We start from the raw sequence: 19,620 nt of genomic DNA on the forward strand, positions 1-19,620 counted from the left end.
ACCCCCTACTCACCAGCTCTGAGTCTGGCTGCAGCCCCCTGCTGCAGTGGGTGGGGACTGCCTGAATCATCAAAGCTCTCCAAATCTTTTCCAAAGATTCAGAGAGCTTTGAATTAATTTGGACCTTTTTATTGGTCCCCTGATTTGATTTGGATTTGGAGATTCAGCTACCGAATCAGGCTGAATCTCCTCCAAAAAGAATCAGCACCCAAAACTTCACACAGCCCTACTGTGCCTGGCACAAGTAAATTAAAGGTGAAGGCTTTATCAGTGCCTGTGCTTTGCTGAAGGAGACAACTGAAAAGCAGGAATTTAAAGATTTCTGGGATAATGGGAGTCACAAGAGATCAACATCGTATTATTTAATTATCCAACTGGAGGGAGAAATTAAGCTTTTGACTTGGGAGCTGTAAATTAGATTTCTTCTCTTTAAAGGAGAAACAATTTTAAAATGTTAGCATTAAAAGGTTATATAAGTAACCTATACATGTGTATATGTTTTTATATATTTTACATATTTGTGTATTTCATATATTTAAAGTATAACTTTTATTATAAAATATTTTATATACATAACATAAGTATGTGTGTGTGTGTATTAATATGTAACACATCCATTAAAGAGCCTATATATTACAATTACTGGACTAGATCTACGATTGATGTAAATCAGCATAAATCCAATGAAGTGATTCTGATTTTTTTCCATCAGAGAATCTGGCTTAATGACTTGGTTTTCATAGTGGATGCACCCCTTAAACTTAACTGCAGTTTTTTGTATTTCAAAATACACACTCATGCTGTACATATTGGCTGTGTTTTATTTATAGATTATTAATGCTTTTAAAATTGGCCTGTGCTGTGAATTTGTAGCTTGGGTTCAAGTTTTCCTACCAGTTTGATACATTACATGACTAGTGCACTCTGATATTGGGTATGCCTTTGCACCTCTTTAAAATCAGTGACTTACTAAAACACATTCACTGAAGCTTCCAGATTCAATGACTTCTCATGAGGTTGCTGTATTAAATTATCTGATGGAGATAAAATGCTAAACTTCTAAGTAAAAATTACAATTTAGATTCTCTGCTTGGGTAAAACTGGTGTAGCTGCACTGACTGTGGGAAGCTTTGCTGATTTATACTATCTGAGGATCAGGTCCTATATCTTTAATATAATTAATACAGTAATGATTAAGATTTACACACAGCAATTGTCCAGTGTAGGAGTCAATAAGCTTATTCAGTATCCCATGCAGTACTTTCAGTCAGCTACATTAATTGTTTGGAAACCTACAAAAATTATTCAGATTTTCATTTTGTGAAAGGGCCAGATCTACACTCTACCCTATGCAAATGAATGTGTTGTAACCAACAGAAGATCTCCTTATAGTATCAGTTTTTGAACAAGTAACAATTCTAGAGAAAAGGCACTGGTTGGCCTGCTATCATGTTTCTGTATCAGCACTTTCCAGAGGGGAGGGATTGTTCTCTCATCCAGGTAGGAGCACTTGACTTAACCATAAAGTCCCCTGGGGGTTTAAAAAAAAATCCCAAAACCATTTTTTTGAAACCCTATCAAAATCTACACACACATGCACACCAAACTGTCTAGTGCAAAGCCTAATACATTTAAAACTGGAGTGCAGAACGACATGGCAACTCTGAAGGAACAATCTCTCCTTTTTCTGAAAGGAGGGAGCCCATGTGATTGTATAAAAGACTGACCATCCTTACGACAACAGGCTGAGAGACATGGGGCTTTTCAGCCTGGAAAAGTGCAGGCTCAGGGGTGATCTGATGGCCACCTATAAGTTTATCAGGGGTGACCACCAGTACCTGGGGGAACATTTGTTCACCAGAGCTCCCCAAGGGATGATGAGGTCAAATGGTTATAAATTACTGCAAGACCGTTTCAGGCTGGACATAAGGAAGAATTTCTTTAATGTCCGAGCCCCCTAAGGTCTGGAATAACCTGCTATTGGAGGTGGTTCAAGCACCTACACTGAACACCTTCAGAGTAAATTGGATGCTCATCTTGCTGGGATCCTATGACCCCAGCTGACTTCCTGCCCTTTGGGTGGGGGCCTGGACTCGATCATGTTTTGAGGTCCCTTCCAGCCCTGATGTCTATTAAATCTATGAAATTTTTCATTCATGCTCTTTTGCAGTCCATTTGAATGGTTGGATATATAACTTCTCTCCTCCAAACTAACTGAAAACCAGCTAAAATCATCTAGCACAAGAGCTGATAATTAACATGTGTACCTACTGCTCTAGATTTATTTTCTATTTGACACAATCATGTGGTTTTATTTGAAGTGCTGAGATCTGAATGGAGTATTAACCAAAAAACCCTAGCATTATTTTACCTTTACTATTCAGTGATTGCACTGATGGGGAGGACAGCATGTTTCCAGAATTATCAGATTTCTGTATTCCTTACTTTTATTAATTTTTAACATTCGTATTAATCCACATGAAAGGACAAACCTACCACTTGTAAGCAATCACGTAGAAGGTGTTCATCATTTTACTCCCTCAGTTCTTTTTACATCAACACACAATTCCAAAACACTGAAAAGGTACTTTAGTTTAATGAGAATCCCAAGGCTGTACACAAAAAGGACCTGAACATCTCTCCAGAGCAACAAACATGACTCTCCTTCTATATACACATTCAGAAACCTTGACATGTCCCATTCTGAACATTTATTTGGGAACATTTTCTACTGTTTGTTGCTTTGTTTCACTTTCTTACAGAGCTGGAATTCTTTAGTTCCAAGCATCCTTTGGGTCCAAAAGGTGTCAAGGGTAAATAGATGTTTGACTGTTAGCATGATGTTTGAGAGTTCCGTGAAAAAGCCTTTTGCTAGAAGCTAACAACAATGTGCAATAGAAAATTATCACACTGAAAAGCTGCAGAAAACACAGTGAAAGAAATCAGGGCTCTCTACCCTTGCATTCAAAAACTGCAAAATATTTACTAGTCATAGGCAAGTGTGGTTTAACTGAAAGAAAAAAAATAAAATGAGATATATTGCTGCTTGAAGTCATGCATTCTGATCCTTTGTAAAACTGTCTTTCATCAATTTACTTCATGCATGTATTTCTGAACCTGATCCTCAGCTGACGTAAATAGGAGCACCTCCATTGACTTAAATCAATCAAACTGCTTTGGTTTACAGCAGAGCTGAGAGCCTCTATCTCCATTCTCAAAAAATGTCATGGGTTAGACAAAGAAGGATCAAATGAAAATCCAAATTGCAGTTATTCTGAGACAGACATCGACTTGAAAGAAAAAATATTTAAAATTTGAATTTTAAAAAGTATTCAATAGCTCACAAAGCTTCAGTAAGGATGACATCTGTCTGCATTGTTTTGTTTACCTATGCATTCTGGCCATACTTTCACAAGGACTGGATAACAAGTCCCAGTTCCTTATTTATGTACAGGGAGTAAAGCATAGACTACTTTGCTCCCAGTTCACTCTGAGCTGGCAAACCTTGTTAGGTATGTGTGATGACATTAGGTTTTATAGCTCTAAAATGTAAAGCATTCTACATACGCAAAATCACCACCAACAACAACCTCAGTAAAACTCTCAGCAGCTGAAATAATTTGCAAGCAAAGAGTAGACTTCTTGTGCAATTTAAGAAAATTCTGACAGTGGATTGTAGGAACAGTATTGAAACATTTCTCAATGTAGAGAGAGAAAAAACATTTCAGTAAAATTATCTATAGAAATGCACTAGCAGATTTTTACCACTGAAGGAGAATTTATTCCATACTATTTCTGTACCAGCACTTGCTGCTGAATGATCATCTATGTTTTGTATTAAACATTTGAACTTCTATACGCCTTAAGCAAAACAGCATGTGCAAATTTAGAAAGAACCTTGAAAATGCTGTTTTTTTATACAGAAATGATTTTATTCAGAGCTGCCATCTGGGAGTGTGTTTTTGTAACAGCTGACATCATGCCGAGTAAACATTTATTATCTCTCTGCCATTTCAGGTACGTAATTGTCCCTGCCACTCAGACTGGGGTCGCAGTCTATATGGACAGAAGGAGCTCTTCCAAAAAGGCTTCCCTTCAAAATCACACACAACAGATCTGCCAGTCAAGGGGTTGCTCTTTATGTCCTGTTCATGGTCCTATCATCCATGAGCAATGGCAGACAATGAATTCCTGACCTTCTGAACCTTCCTCCCTCTTGGAAAGGTGGAAAGATTACCTATGTCCATAAACATAACTAATCGAGCTGTAACTAATCTAGCTGTGCATCAGCAAATAATACAGATATCAAATAATGTTCTCTGCACACACAGAAAGGAGCAAGTCAGAGAAAAGTAACTATTATATTAATTTTACAGCTGAGGAAACCGAAGTCTGATGAAGTTAGGTGACTTGCCCACGATTACATGGCATGCCAGTGATGGAGCCTGAGGTAGAACTAGGTCTTCTAACTGCCATCCTGACTGTGCCTGTGCTTCAGTCACTTTGCAAAGATGGGTAGAAATCCTCACGTCAAATGGGCAACAATTTTGTTTTAAAAATGAACTTATGAATCAAATAGAGAAATCACTATTGCTGTCCTCACATACTCTTCCCTTCATATACTGAGCTGGAGAGCTTAGTGGCAATGGATCAGGCATGTCACTTTAGCACCTCCAAGACCTCCATGAGAATCGTTTCAAGGAGTGGAAGAAATAAGAGGTAAAGTGGAAGTTAGACACAGCAGCAATTGTTGGTCAATTTAGTGAACCCATACAAAACCAAATTTCCAGAAAAAAATACTTTTTTTCTGTTTGAGCAAGTGACTGAATACACTATGGTGGAATACACTATTATGGATAGAACTTGTTAGATAAAATGTATAAACACATATGGTTTACTGCATTATTTTCATACAAAGAACCAACTTGGGCCAGTGCATTATAACTCCAGTGAATTCTTTGGAGACACAGCACAAACGATTTAGCTGGAATATAGTTCTGTCTCTAGTATATGAAGTTTATATGAGGTACGTATATCACACAACACATTCTCTGTAGGATCTGCTTTACAGATGGTGTACTGTTGCTACAGTAGATAGTAGTTTTGTGTAATAATAGTTTGGGAATTACATAGGCTCCTGTAAACAGGGGGCATAAATGAGATAAAGCATACATGAAGTGCTGCTATCACTTACATGTGATGTATTAATGCTGTTCTAACACAGAACATACAGGTTTTTATAAACCCATAACTATTCTTCTAAAGAAACTGTCTTAGATAAGGCTACTGCATGTTAAGCTCTCTAATTCACTAAAGCCTGATTATGTAACAACAGCCCTCACACAATATGCAGAGTATATAGCTACTATTAAGAAATCCTCAAGCCTAATTTATTCCTGGTGCAAGAACAATGGAGTTATACTAGTGGTTTAAATGTATTTCACAATGTTAATAGGTCTGATCCCTGAAAATGAGAGTCTTTCCATTGAATTTTGTGGCCTCTGGATCAGAAGTCCTGTAAGAATTACCAACAATAAAAGCAACTTCCCATGTCCCTGGCTGCCCAGTATTAATTTATTCTATTTTAAATAGACTTGCTAAATGAAAAGAAGCACCTATCTTAGAAACTTCACACCTTTGCCACCTAAGTGAATAAGTAGTGAAAGACTGGGGACTCCCAACAGGAATACTTTTGGCTATGAAAATACCCCTGAAGCCCAGTTTTCGTTCAGTTTTTAGAGACTAAATTCAGTTGTTATATGTTGGCTCAGGCAAGACCACCGCTTTATCAAACACCTGGCCAGCTTTAGGATCAAACCAAAAAAATAAAAGAACTCCTGACACAAGAGTCTCATCCTCTAGGAGGAAATAAAAAGAAAAGATCAAATGTCCCAATTAAAACAAAGAAATATCATTTTAGTTTAGTTTCTGCAAACAAGGAACAGTATCCTATGGTCTCACAAAAAATTATTTATAGGGAAGTGAGAATACTTGAGTGTCTTTTTCTAATTTAAAAATAAAAGAATATTGCCAAGTGTTTTCAAATTCTGCAATCTGTTGACATTTGCTTCCAATCAACAGGTCAGTGGCAGTAACAATAGCTGAAGAAGAAAAGTTACCTTTTTGCCCTGAAAGTATCATCTCACCTGTAGAATTACAGTTCTTGCCAAAGCTGTGCTCCTGCTATCATTAAAGTAAAATATGCTTTAGAGAGGTTAAAGTTGAAACCAGCGAAGTGGCAACAACTCTTTCACCTTTCTTGCTTTTAGTATGTTTGAAATGTGACATATCTGCTCTCTCTTTGTGGATTAAATGGTGCATCATTAGTCCTGTTTACACAGCCAGAGAGTTAGCTGAAAGTTGCCTGGTTGCCTACAGAAATATATCTTGCTTGAATGACACAAACTTCATTAGACCGAGCTGTCACTGTTCCCTCCTGATTGGTGAGGCAGCTGAGCCAAATTGATAGAATGTAATCTGCCTGCAATGCTTCCACAGTATTTGGAGGAGACAGTTATATTTCATCTTGAATAAATCCAGAATAATTGCTATTGGCTTTCATTTTGTTTTTCAATAGATTCCTTTTGTCCTGTTACACTAACCTTTTTGCTAATTACACTAGACTCACTCACTGCAGAGTTAAATACTCTAATTTGCTTCACACAGCCAGAGCAAAAGGAGAAAAATAGAAAATGGACTTGAAAAATGGAAGTGCGAGTGTATAGGAATTTAGAGTATTCTTAACACCAAGCCTCTGTGCTTCAGTTATCTCAAGTCGATTCCATACAGATAATAAAGTCATTTATCATTCCAGAACCTGCACTGATTCAGTATCTGATGTAAAGCAGATGATTACTTTTATTGATTCAGATGAAATATCTGAGCAGAGCTCCAGCCTGTTTTGGCTATGGGGCTTGCACAATTTTTGATTGTTTAATAAATAAACCATTGATTACAAAATGGAGCCTGATACATCCTGACAGAGTAGATTTGCAGTTCTACCTCTCTCTGGCTCATACAGTTAACGTTTTAATACTGTGAGACTACTGACTGAGGTGTACCTCACAGATGATGTACAGAAAGCTATAATGCGAGTTAAGCTACAATATATGTTTTTGAAAATGTATATAATTACTGTACCCTGTACAGTTGAAAGTATTATAAATAAAGATCAGCTATTTTCACTCCTTGAAACAGGAATAACTGAAATACTTTACTGTGTTAGCTAGTGTTCATTCTGATGTGGAATATTAAATGGGTACTGCTGACAGTCAGGTGCATCACTATACCATCCTGCCATAAGGGACAAGGGACTGGGTCTTCAGTAGACAGAGGTTTCAGGTTATGGGCTGAGCAACCAGAAAGGAGGAATCCAGGGGCAGCCCACATCCTGTGGAAAAGGCTAAACCTGAAATTACACAGTATCACTCTTAATAAAACTATAACCCAGGAAGACAGGAGGTGAGTTTGGATTCTACAAACCACTGTAGATTGTGTTTTTGGGAGCAGGCTGGGAAAAACATCCATTCACTCCTATTTTCAGGGTCAAAAGAAAAATAATTCCTTGTAGGCAAGGCCTAACTTGCATCTTACATGTCAAAGTTCAGCCATCATGGCTACATTACCTAGGGGTATAAAAAGATTGCACCCTGTAGCCAATCTAGCTTGGCTGGCAACACCATGGGTGGGGTCCTCACTTGACTGGCAGAAGGCTGCTGTCAGCAAGACTTAAGTCACTCAGGGGAGCCAGTGTTTATCTGGCAGTATTAAACTCTTCTTGCAGCAAAACTGCAGATATACCGGAGGGCCTGGTTGCTGTCGCAATGCTACTATAATTAAAAGGCTAATAGCCCTGTTGTGTAGACCATAGGTGTTTAATTCATTTGGCCCTACAGGCCAGACAACCCACCTCCAAGTGGTAGGGTAGTAGCTTGTCCATGCATCTCCAGAACCCAGAGGGTGAATGCTATTATGGCAACAAGCCCCACAGGCCTCATTTTTACCATTTGCAGGAAAGAGGTTCTCAACATAGGAGAGATTTGGGTATTTTTAGAATGTGAGACTCTCTTAGGCTATGAAGAGATGCAATTAAACTTACATATGCATGCAGCCACTTCCTAGGAAAAGTGTTAGTACGTTTTATCCTGCATACGTCAAAGGGACTTGAAGTGAGACAGTGGACTTGTATGTTTGTAGGATGCTGGAACAAAAGATTTTCTTCTAAGACAACTGCAAATGTCTGTTTACAGCCCTAGTGAATTATTCTTTAAATCATTAGTCTTTTTCTCTTCTTTCTTTTTTTTTATTCTTCCAAAAAAACAGCTAGATTCAGAACGCTGCTACCGTTTACAGCAGTGCTCCTCCCATCTGATAGTCAAATGCCTTTTGATGTCACATAGAAAATATTTAAAAGTTATATGGTGGATCAGATCCTTCTAATGCAACCCATTGAAAATATTTCATAGCAATTCTTTATAGAACCTGAAGTTTGGCAGTTCTGCTCTCTGTGGAAGTCCACTGAATGGAACATAATCTGAGAGATTACATAATATTGCTACTATTCTGATTTCCCTGTTCCCATTTTAACTAAGGATCTTCAGGATTTTGTAACAAGCTGAAATATTCCAAAGTTTGCCCTAGCCTCAAGATGGCATACCTAGGCAACAACAATTCCCTGCGAAAAAGGTGTTTCACAAGGGATAGGTAGAAGTGGGTAGGGAGAAGGAACTGTTGTCCTAGGTTTGGATGCGATTCCCTCCCCTCCATGTGACTGGGGAGTGAAATGCAAGAAACATTTCTGATTTTACATTAGAGGTAGTTACCCTTATAGGTATCTGAAATAGCTCGTTTAAATTCAAAAGAAATATGGGCCGTCACTGGAAACAATGCCTATACTTATGGAATCTAAATGCAATTAGTGATGCCCTTGGATTTTTGAGGGACACCAGTGTGCAGCATTTCCTTGAGTTCATCTGGCTTCCCAGATGGGATAAAATATGAAAATAAATAATGGCTGATGTGCAATACCATGTAAAGTCAGGCCCAATCCAGCCTTCCATTATACTTGGTATTGTTCATGTTCCATGCATTTAATACCTTTACATAATTTAGGAAAAATAATGCAGATTTAAGACTGACAATAATAGTTTCCAAAAGCAAACAGTCACACCTCCTAATTTTAAGTGAGAGAGAAGTGAAAGGAGATATATAAAGATGTAAATCCTAGATTGAAGAAAAAAATTCTCATTGCTACTCCCGAAGAAAATCAGGATGACATTGCATATAACAAATAATAATTAGCATGTAGCACCTACGAGCACTTGCCATCTATCAGGTGCTATCCAATGCCAGAGCAACTGTAATCCATGCATAGAAACTTCAATTTGCAAAAAAAAAAAAAAAGGGAAATTCAGTGTTCTCTTTTGCAGCTATATGTCAGGTTCCACTTTTGACAGGCTGTAATAGAAAATGTTTTTTCTGAATCTTTCCATTTTCCTGCTGGATGGTCCTGTAACCAGTTTCTCCTCCTCTCCCTTCCTTGCACAGCTATCACTCTTTTAAGTGAATCTGATGGGTCTGAGAAGCCAGACATGTATGGTGCCAATTACCATTTGCACTGTATTCCATCTGCTTTTCCCTTGTCTTCATGCCTGAAAAGTTTCCCTGCTTCTCACATAATCTTATGAGAATGCCTATTTACATGAGGACATGTGACACAGATGCATAGCTTGACTATATTACTCCATTAACATTTGCCACTATAGGAAGTAAAATGTTCACTACAATGCAGGAAAGACCTTACCAGGGGACTTAGGAAGCCTGAATGAAACTGAAAGTTGAAACTGAGCAACACTGCTTGTGACTGCTGGCTTACAGTCCCCTCACAAGGGTTTTCCTCCCAGATTAGAAAAACAATGTAATAAAAGGAAGTAATAGATAGTGAAGTTAACCACCCCCCAAAAAAAGATACCCCAAACCAACCCTCAAAACTTGACAGAACAGCTGACCATAAAGTGAAAGGAAAAAGAACATCCATGCTGTCTCTTGTGGGCTTTACTCGAACAAAGAACCTTGATGACTTATATATTTAGAATCAGATATGTGATCAAATACTTTCTTCCACAGGACTAAAAAGAGGCTGAGAAAAAGTTATCCAAATATATAAGAACTGAGGCTGGGGCCAGGATAATACCCATCCTTAGAGTTAATTGAATTATTTAATGTCTTGCAAGTAACTTGTTCCAATTCCTTCATTTACTACCACACAGAAGCAGGACAGGATACAGAGGAAATGTACAAGTGACAAATGAAAGAATGCCTAGACTACAAAGCAGGGAACTCAGGAGCTTTTCCTCAAGCCACAAGAAAGAGAGAGAGCATGTGGATCAATGGACAGATTCAGAGGTCTACTCCTAGCTTTGCTACTGACCTGGTTTTATGATTTTGGACAAGTCAGTTTTCCACTCTTAGTCTGGTTCCCCTCCTAGAGCAATGAGGACCTTATTATTTCTGGGGATGCTTGGTGTTTCTACTATACAAATAATAAACAGGGATCCAGGTTTTCTATTTCCCATAGTAAAATGTGGCTTTTCCCTTTAAACGAGAAAAACACGGATTTTCTGCCTCTGAAGCGGGTTTCCCCTTTTGCAAACAGCTCCCTGCAGACTGGCAGAGCTCCAGTCTGTGAGAGCTACTTGCTAAAGGGCAGGATACCCTAAGCCCTGTCTGGAGCAGGCAGGGCCTGAGAATCTGAGTCTGCCAGGGCTGGTTCAGACTCACTTTCCCTCCTGCACCCATTGGGGTAAGTAGGGCTTTTGAGGGCTGAGCCCCAGGGGTGGGGGGCAGCTGGGGACCCCCTCCAGAAGGGCTGGTTGGGGGGCAGTGTATCCAGTGAAGGTCATGCTGCCAGGGGGGCTAGGACCAGCAGGGAGAGCTGGCAGGGTGATGGGTGGGGCCGAGCAGAGGTCTGTGGGTGGCAATCACCCTGTCCTGCTCTGCAGTCCGCGGCTGGAGCAGGTGTGGGTTGCCTCATCCTGCTGTGGCTCATCCCAGTTGGGCTGGGGCTCGGGACACTGCCCAGCTGGGGTGGCAGTGGCAGCAGCTCAGTGTGGGATGGATGGAGGGAGAGAGCAGGCACTGTACCCCTGCCCACCAGGCCAGGTGCCCTCAGGACTGGGTTGGGGGCTGGGGATACTGCTCAGTTGGGCCTGTGCCCAGGGCCGCAGTACTAGGGGCAAGCATTGTCCATCTGCTGTGCCAGTGGCCACTGCCCCCCTGCTCGCTGCACTACATCCCGCCAGCCTGCGGCTGCTGGCAGCTCTGTTGGGAGGCAGTGGCTGGGGGTGCACTGCACAGCGGGACACAGTGAGGGGAGAAGAGGTCTGGTATGGCTAGCCTGCATTCTGCCATGCCCAGCCCAGGGCTTTGTTAGCCTTCCTCACCCCAGGAAGATCCTGGTTCCAAGAACCACTTGGGGAGTCAGGGGAAGTGGTGGAGGTGGCAGCAGGATCTATGCATGTGTGTGATGGGCTGGGGGTGGCAACAGGGGGAGGTGTGTGTATAAGAAAGATGGTGAGGGGGGTGGAACTCCAGGTCCCGAGTGAGGGGCACTGGCAGGGCTGTGGGGACTGTGGGTTGGAAATGAGGGGCAATGGCAGGGGCAGGGCACTGGCATGTAAGTGCTGCTCAGTGCCACAAAGCAGCTGTGGAAACAGCTTCAGCTGGATCCACATCCTGGTGAGCTAAGGGGGCAGGGAGAGCTCTGATTTTCTACGATAAAAAACCCCAAAATCAAGCACCAAAATATATAGGTATTTAGAATGTATTTTATTGTAGCGATTGAGGCACTGATAGGCTTCTAAATTGCTTAAAAACTGTAAATATATCAATAAAACATTGTGTTCATCTGATACCTATATATGTAAAGGCCTTTAAGCCTTGTTGTAATTGCAAAACCCCACATTTTTAAAATCAGAGAATTTTGGGTTTTTAAACAGAAAAACAGGATTCCTGGTAATAAATAATTTCTCACGTCATCTATTGAGAGGCAAAACCTAAATAGGGCTAATAACCCTCAAATTAAGAAGAGGTATGGCTAAGTAAAAGAGAACCCAGATGCCATGGTTCTGGATAGCAGTTGCTTCAAATAAACTGATTTTAATTCTATCCAGCAAACAAGATACAGTATCCCTACATGAATATACTGTGGGCAGTTCTCTACTGCAGAGGTACAGCATCTCCTCACTGGATTGCTAAGGAGAGTGCCACCCCCTCTCTCTCATGTTATATGCAGTTAGTATACACATTCTGGCCTGCCTCATGCAAACTCCCCGTGTCAAACAATCCACCCGTTCACAAAGACTTTCAGCAGTAATTCACTAAAAGATTATTATATCTGTTACAAGATTGGGGGAAACATTAGGTTAAGATTATATAGTAACATTGTATCTTGGTGTGCCCACTCAAAATTTCTGCTGGTCCTATGGCTAAGGAGGGACAAAGAGATCCTTGTTACAGAACTGGTTTCCACTTTTCCTGTTTTTCCACTAGAAAGGTGGCAGATCTCACCCTCTTCGCTGCAGGAACAGCATATGTTCTCTCCTCAAAAGTTCCATCTGACATTTATAGGGCCATCCCCCTGGCACACACTAACTAAGACCTTGTAGCTGTGCCACCATATGTGTTCTCATCAGGTTGGCAATCTACTGACAGTTTTGTCCAGCCAACATAAGATTCTGCTTATGTTACAGACTTCTTTTCCCAAAAGGCTAGGTTGACCTAGCCACTTATAACTAGGACACCCATCCCCATGCAACATTTGATTTTACTAAAACTGAGGTACTGAACAGTGGAAAGGGAGCCAAACGCACTGCAGGACTGAGCTCTGCAAAAGCAACTGCAGATTGAAACCGGACCCCCCAGACTACAACCCCATAAGAAATAGAGGAAGCATCTCTCAGTCAAGGGGGCTGCAATAACTTCTGAGTCCCTCTGAGCCTATCAGTGTTAGCTCACTCTCATGCAAATGGAGTTTCTGTCAACCAGCTGAGTGAACCACATGGGAACCCTGACCTTGCTGTATGATTATTAGATAGAAACATAAACTGAGGTGTCACTAACACAGCTAGCCATCTTAAAAGCAACAACATCTGTTCACTTGAATCTACAGAGGGGTCAAAACAGTGTGTAAAGTGGTGTCTCATGCAGATGACATCTAAATAATAATAATAATAATAATAATAATAATAATAGCTTGAACATAAGTGCAGCCAGAGTGGTTTTACAAATGTAGGAACTCATTGCAAAAAAATGCCAAGTTCAAATATAATAGTGTAGCCAGTCTTATGCAGAAAGTTTTTTGGCCTTCACACCTACATATTAGAGAAAACCAAGATATGACCTGACTCGGCGGTTAACTGCTCTAACAAAAATAATATAAGAGTGTACTTTGTCTTTGGTAAGTTAGGTATTTTCCCACCAATCAAATAAAGCCATGTGAAAGCTGAGAAGCAGAGAGCTCTTTTTGATGCTCTAAGAAAGAGTTCAGAGAATATTTGATGCATTTAACAGACTTCTACTAGGCTCCAAAACAAAGTGTACAAACACCTTTTGCATAGCAAATTTATGGTATACAAGGAGAGGAGATTATATACAATAGAAGGAGCATATTTGGACATGAGTCCAAATTATTTCTACCAAAGTTTATAAATGTCTAATACACCATAATACTCAGACTGAACAACAAATAGAAACTCTGGAGATGATGTAGCATTTTTGATTAAAACAGATCATAGGGTAATTGAGCAAGCAAAAACAAGTTAAGACACATACTTGTTTCCCACTACCTAGAGAGTCACCCAATATCTAGACATGAGCAGGAGCTTGTAAAATGGCATTATAGCTGCACTATACACAGATACTAGTAACATATAGTAAAAAAATTGAGGCAGTGTGAACAGTCTGTAAAGAGAGTAGCTATAGGAAATTTTTCGCAATGAGTGCATAAAACCATCTTATTAACTGTTTCCAGATGAGATTCTATAGTGACAGATAAAGCCATTGCATTTTCAGAAAACCTAGGTACCAGTTCCACAAGGTACTTAGGTACATGCCCAACTTTACGCCGGCATGCTCATGAGCATACAGTATTTAAGTACCTTGTAGAAGCAAAGCCTGGCAAGTGCTTTTGAATTTGCATGTGTGTGTGCATGCTGACACTTACATGCTGCCGCTTCTTAGAGGAGAATCCAGCAATGGTTTAACAGCACAGAGTGACACTTCATAAGAGGTTACAAGAGGATGTGGATAAAAATACCACACTCATTTGACTCCCCGGTCAGATAGCAGGTAGGCAAGATAGTTACCTAAACTAAAATGAGGCCAAGAGACCAATTGTTAAGAAACCTGCAAAATGACCATTAATGACCACACATAATTAGGGATTTCATGTTAGCTCCCAACCAAGGTATGGCACCTTCAACAGTACAATGCCCTCTAAGAATGCAGGCTGATGCATTGGTACAGGACTGATTTAGATGGAGGGGTGCCATCTGTAAAGTCACAGCCACCACATCATGCAGTTTCATCGGTTTCCATAGCAATTTCATTAATCAGTTTTAGTTTTAGTTTTGAGTATCTGATGAGATCTCAGCATGAACTAGTATTACTTAGGGCAAGTATTAAATAATCTGTTCAACTGGAAATCCAGGTGCAGACTTACCTATGCATACGTCAGAATCATTATATATGGGCTATGTGCTACCAATGCCCAGATAAGGTCACAAAAAAGTTTCTTTTATAAAAATACTTTTCAAGCATTTGCCATTGGGAATAATTTTCCCTTGCTTAATCTCAGCCATATGCAAGCAGTTTTAGGAAGTTAAAAGGGAATTTTCTTCAGATTTGGAGAGAAAATGCAAACCTTTTTTTCACTATTGTGAATGTTTCTTCCTTTTCTGTGATAATAAATGCCTCCATTCCTATTTCCCCCAACTGCCAGGTAACAAACTGCACTTCAGTCCTCATAATCCAGCTATATTCTATTCATTATTTTCTGAGCAGCTGCAACATTTGTCTTTACAATCAGTCCAGCAGAGGTGTTTTACCCTCTCTCCACCAAACATTCAGTTTTCTCTCTTCCACCAAATTACATGAGTTTTAGGTTTCCTGTGTATGATGTATACTTGTCCCCAAATCAGTGAAAGGTTTAAGGCCCAGCATCTCATGAACATGCTATTCTTGAAACCAAAGTTTTTGTACCATTTAAAATGAACATGCAGGGCACATCTACATGTTGCCCGACAGCAACATGGCAACTCACAACGTCACCATGCAGCGCACTACAGCAATATAGTGATCATGAGGGTCTATATGTGATTGCCAGCTATGTCACCATGGTGGTGCACTCCCCAGTTATAGTACAGCACTGTGGCAATGTAGCAGCAAAATCTAAACATACGCTATGTGCACGGGGCAGTAACTACCTGTACTGCACCATGCTTTAGTACAGTGGTTCCTAACCTTTTTTTGCTGTGACCTGCTGCTGGGAGCGGAGTGCAGCAGCGGCCTGGGGCAAGGGTGGGGGAGCTTCTGGCACACAGCGCAGCTCATCCTTTGTGTGTGGCGCCACCAGCATTGCTCCCATGACCCTCATTTGGGTCACAACCCTACATTGGGAACTGCTGCTTTAGTACTTCCAAAAGGTAGCAACTGTAGCAACGTTGCTGTACAATGACATGTAAACGTGCCCAAAGTTAATGTTTCTAGTCTCAAAAGGGGCCAACAGACTAGATGTTAAACTGGGGTATCAGGATGTCTCTAAACGCTATTTTAGGTAAGTTCAGAAGTTTTTAATCTCTTGGGGATATATCCTGTCTCTTCTGCATCCTAACTCATGATACCAAAGCAGCTGACTCTGCAGGGGAAAGGATATGCAATTACTTCCAATCAGTAATGGCAAATAATTTTCTCAAACATTTAAAAAAACACTTTTCTGTAAATTCAGTGGCATGTACACAGTGCATTAGATAATGTAGTACATACAGCCTTCATTTGGAATGACCTGTATAACTCACTCATAGCCTTGCTACTTATGCTAGTAACATTTTATATCACACTACAGCATCTTAAGTACTTTTTCATGCACACATATACATGTAGATACAATCTGTGTGAATATCTGCGTACACACAGAAGCTCAGTTAGGTATAAACTCTTGATTTTTTTAAAAGTAATTCAGAACATGTGTCCTAAGAAAAACAACTAGTATGTTATTGGTATATACAAAGCTGAGACGCTGTGTTGGTGAGTATATATTAGTGACAGCAAATGTGGGTCATTGAGTGTGCAGACACAAAAAGTGGCAATTATAGAGTTTAATGTAACAGAAGTTACATAAAGTAACTTAGTCTGTTTAAAGATTTAAATCTGGAGTAAATGAAACTTGCCAAATGTTAATGCAACTGATAAATGTCAAAATCGATGAGGAATTACACATGCTAGTGAATGAACAAAAACTAGATTAAGTCATAGATAAAAAGGAAATGCCAGATTGCTCATAGCTAATTAGCTGGACAATTAATGGAACGCCGGAGACTTACTTGATTACTAAAAGCACAATCTATTTGAAAAAGAAAAAAACTATTTGCAGAAGTCCATACTGATTCCCCAGGAATATGTTTCTGGCAACAAAATGGAAGATATGCTTACCAGGGAAGCACTGAGCCAGCTGCTAGAACATAGGAGTGCCATGTCAACTTAGTACCAAAATCATGCTGATTCCTTCACTGCAGCGTCATTTGTTTTTAAAACTCAATGAACTTCTTGTACACCAAGTTGATGATTTGGTAGAGAACCTGGGTAAAGAAAAATATGTAAGTACCTTATCATATACAATGGAAATCTCATCACATGAGCCTGCAGGAGACAAGTAAACCACCTGTTATCAGCTGCTTTGTATCTTAATTTAAATGGAGTTCTCATATTCTTCTAAACGTGGGTGAAAACTAGATACCACAGGCTTGCAAAACTTTCTATGAAAGGCTACTAGATGCACACCCCATGTGGTTACACTTAAAAATTTCATCTGAAGTAGTACACAATAAAGTGTACTACTTCAGATGAAAATATCTAATTGCCCGTCCTTTAACATAAGACTAAAAAAATCTAAGGAAAATATTTTACTTGGCTTTCCAGTTAGCAAATATATATATAGTTTTGATGAGTGCCAGTGAAAGGCATTTGAAACTTTGCTGAGTCATTGGGAAAGGATACAAGCAGCTGGAATAAGAACTGATTGTCTTTGAAATGTGTGAGCCTCCTCAGAGGGGAAACACATGGGCTACTGGGTTAGACTTTGAGCAGCATCAGGTGGAGGTCAGGAACAGCTCTGAGAAAGCAAAAGGCCAACAGATACACAAGTAACAGATATTATTCTAAGGCAGAAAGGTAATTTCACTTATTTTTATACAACTGCATGTTTGAAAGTATCTCTGCCATTTGCCATTGTCACTAAGTACCACTTCTGTGAGCTGCAAGGCACTTTCCCTGGAAGTAGAAAGTAAAACACATTTGGTCTCAGGTAAAAGTTCTCTCACAATTCTGAGTAATCAGCTCTGTCAAAAATCAAGATTAAATTATTGCCCTAATTCAATGTTGTCTTGACAGTCTTGAGGAATGTCTTACTCCTCAAATTGGGATCTACTTCAGTGCAGGGATCAAAAAACTTCCTGTTCCTTATATTGAAAATTGCTCCCCTAAGAAATGAATTATACAGTAGAACAGTGTTATTGCACTCCTTGGAGAGAGACCCCAAGTCAAGTTAATACACTGAGATTAGACAGGTTGTGACAATTATTTTTACAAATAGGAACCCTATGACATGAGGTTTTTAATTGCAGTGAAGATGCTTTACTTTGGAGGAAAAATAATGTGTTTTTTGAACCAGGATAAATGCATACAAGGAAGAAATCTGTGTTTTTAAACCTTTTATTCAATCATTTGGATGACAAACATAGGAAGACAGACTGAGGGTGTATTCTGCTGTGTTTTCTGTACCAGGTAGACAGGGAATTGGGAGGTTGTTTTGATGTTAAATACCCGAGTATTAATTTATTAACTCAGAAAATGCCTGTTTTGTAAACAAACTGACTTCACTGAAATGAGTTACCCTGCTGCCACAGCAATCAGCATCCGTATAAGTTTGTTTAGCAGATATATTTTAATAAAAATCCATTAAAGTTTAAATACACAAAATGTATCAATGTTGGTTAGGTAGCAAAAAGACAGAAATCTTATGGAGAATCGTCTTTATTGGTAAACGCTTAAAGAGTTTTCCAGTGTGTATGTTAAATATTGTAAATGTTCCCATGCATTTTTAGGTACGTGCACATTATATCTTATTTTTCCAAAAACAAAAAATTCAGAGCTTATTAGGAAAAGAATTTTCATATCACTTTATATTTCAAAGGGTCCAAACATCTTTTCTCATGTTCTACCTTCTTTTCTACTTGCTCAGAAAGCTGTTGGCACCTTGGACAGAGACCTAAAGCACAGGTGAGTATTTTTAGCAACTAGCTGCATATCAATGCCTAAAAGGCATCCATATGCCACATATAGTTTTTATTGTCCTTTGCCAAAACATTCCCCAGGAACTACATTTTCTTGCCCCATCAGTTTTCCTATTTTGAAATTTCATGTATTATAAGTTTGTCTTTTTCCTATGAAATGGCACCTCTGATCCTCTGCACTGAAGTCAGTATAGGAAGCAGTGTGCTAGATGTGCTGCACTACTTCAGAAAAAAATCTTTCAGGAATGTCACTACCGCTGTGAAAAACATCTTCATAACCTTTGCAGAGAAAAGGTGATTGACTGGATGATAGTTTAGTAACAGTGGCATCTACACATGCACTTTACTGCAGAATAGACTAATTAGCTGTGGAGTAAAGTGTCACTGCCTATACATGTGATGGTATTAGGCCACAGTAAACCAATTAACACCACCGCAAAGCAATTAACTGAGATTAAATGCATGTATAGACACTGACCATGGGCATAAATTGCATCTGGTTAGCCCAGGCAGCAGGGGGGCAGATTCCTGCCTGCCACCTAGCACTGGTCTTTCATCATCCTTGTGCTCCAGCCAGCCCCTCTGCCACCTGACACTGCCACCCACTGCCTGGGGCAGAGCAGAGAAAGCGGCTCTCGTGTAAAGTGCTCTACCTCAGCTCAAATTGCTGCTGTCTCGTGTGCGCATGTAGATGCTGTGCCCGGGAGTAGTTTACTCAACCTTAAGCTTCTCCAGAGTTTATTACTTAGAATTAATTGCATGTGTAGATGCACCCGGTGTGTCAAAATAAGATACAAGTTTTTTATAATACAGGGGAAACACTGAAATCACAATTCATCACACTGATTTCATTGTCCACCTAATGTCTACTATGCCCATACTTCTATAAATTAAAAATCTGTGTGAAAAATACACTTATCTAATGGTCTTTTCCCTCTTTTAGTCAATCACTGGTATGCTTTGTAATTTTCTTAGCTCTTCTTTCTATTCTGTAGAGTTTGTTTTCAATGCTATCTATGCATTTTGCATTAAATGATCATCAGGAGATGTCTCC

The 19,620-nt window shown here is 39.7% G+C and overlaps 2 long non-coding RNA genes across 2 annotated transcripts in view; one reads left to right on the forward strand and one right to left on the reverse strand.

Moving 5' to 3' along the window:
* Nucleotides 1-16,850, reverse strand: part of LOC109291723 — a 53,364-nt gene extending 36,514 nt beyond the window's left edge. The window contains exon 1 of the long non-coding RNA XR_002095935.1: nt 16,708-16,850. This is a non-coding gene — a long non-coding RNA (uncharacterized LOC109291723). The remainder of the gene's footprint in view (nt 1-16,707) is intronic.
* LOC109291719 overlaps nt 1-19,620 on the forward strand; it is a 109,433-nt gene that overhangs the window by 75,689 nt on the left and 14,124 nt on the right. Inside the window, exon 3 of the long non-coding RNA XR_002095931.1 lies at nt 18,515-18,552. This is a non-coding gene — a long non-coding RNA (uncharacterized LOC109291719). The remainder of the gene's footprint in view (nt 1-18,514; nt 18,553-19,620) is intronic.

Source organism: Gavialis gangeticus, unplaced genomic scaffold (genome assembly GCF_001723915.1).
Source record: "Gavialis gangeticus isolate Ggan-Ray unplaced genomic scaffold, GavGan_comp1, whole genome shotgun sequence".
In the NCBI taxonomy this organism is placed as follows: Eukaryota; Metazoa; Chordata; order Crocodylia; family Gavialidae; genus Gavialis; species Gavialis gangeticus.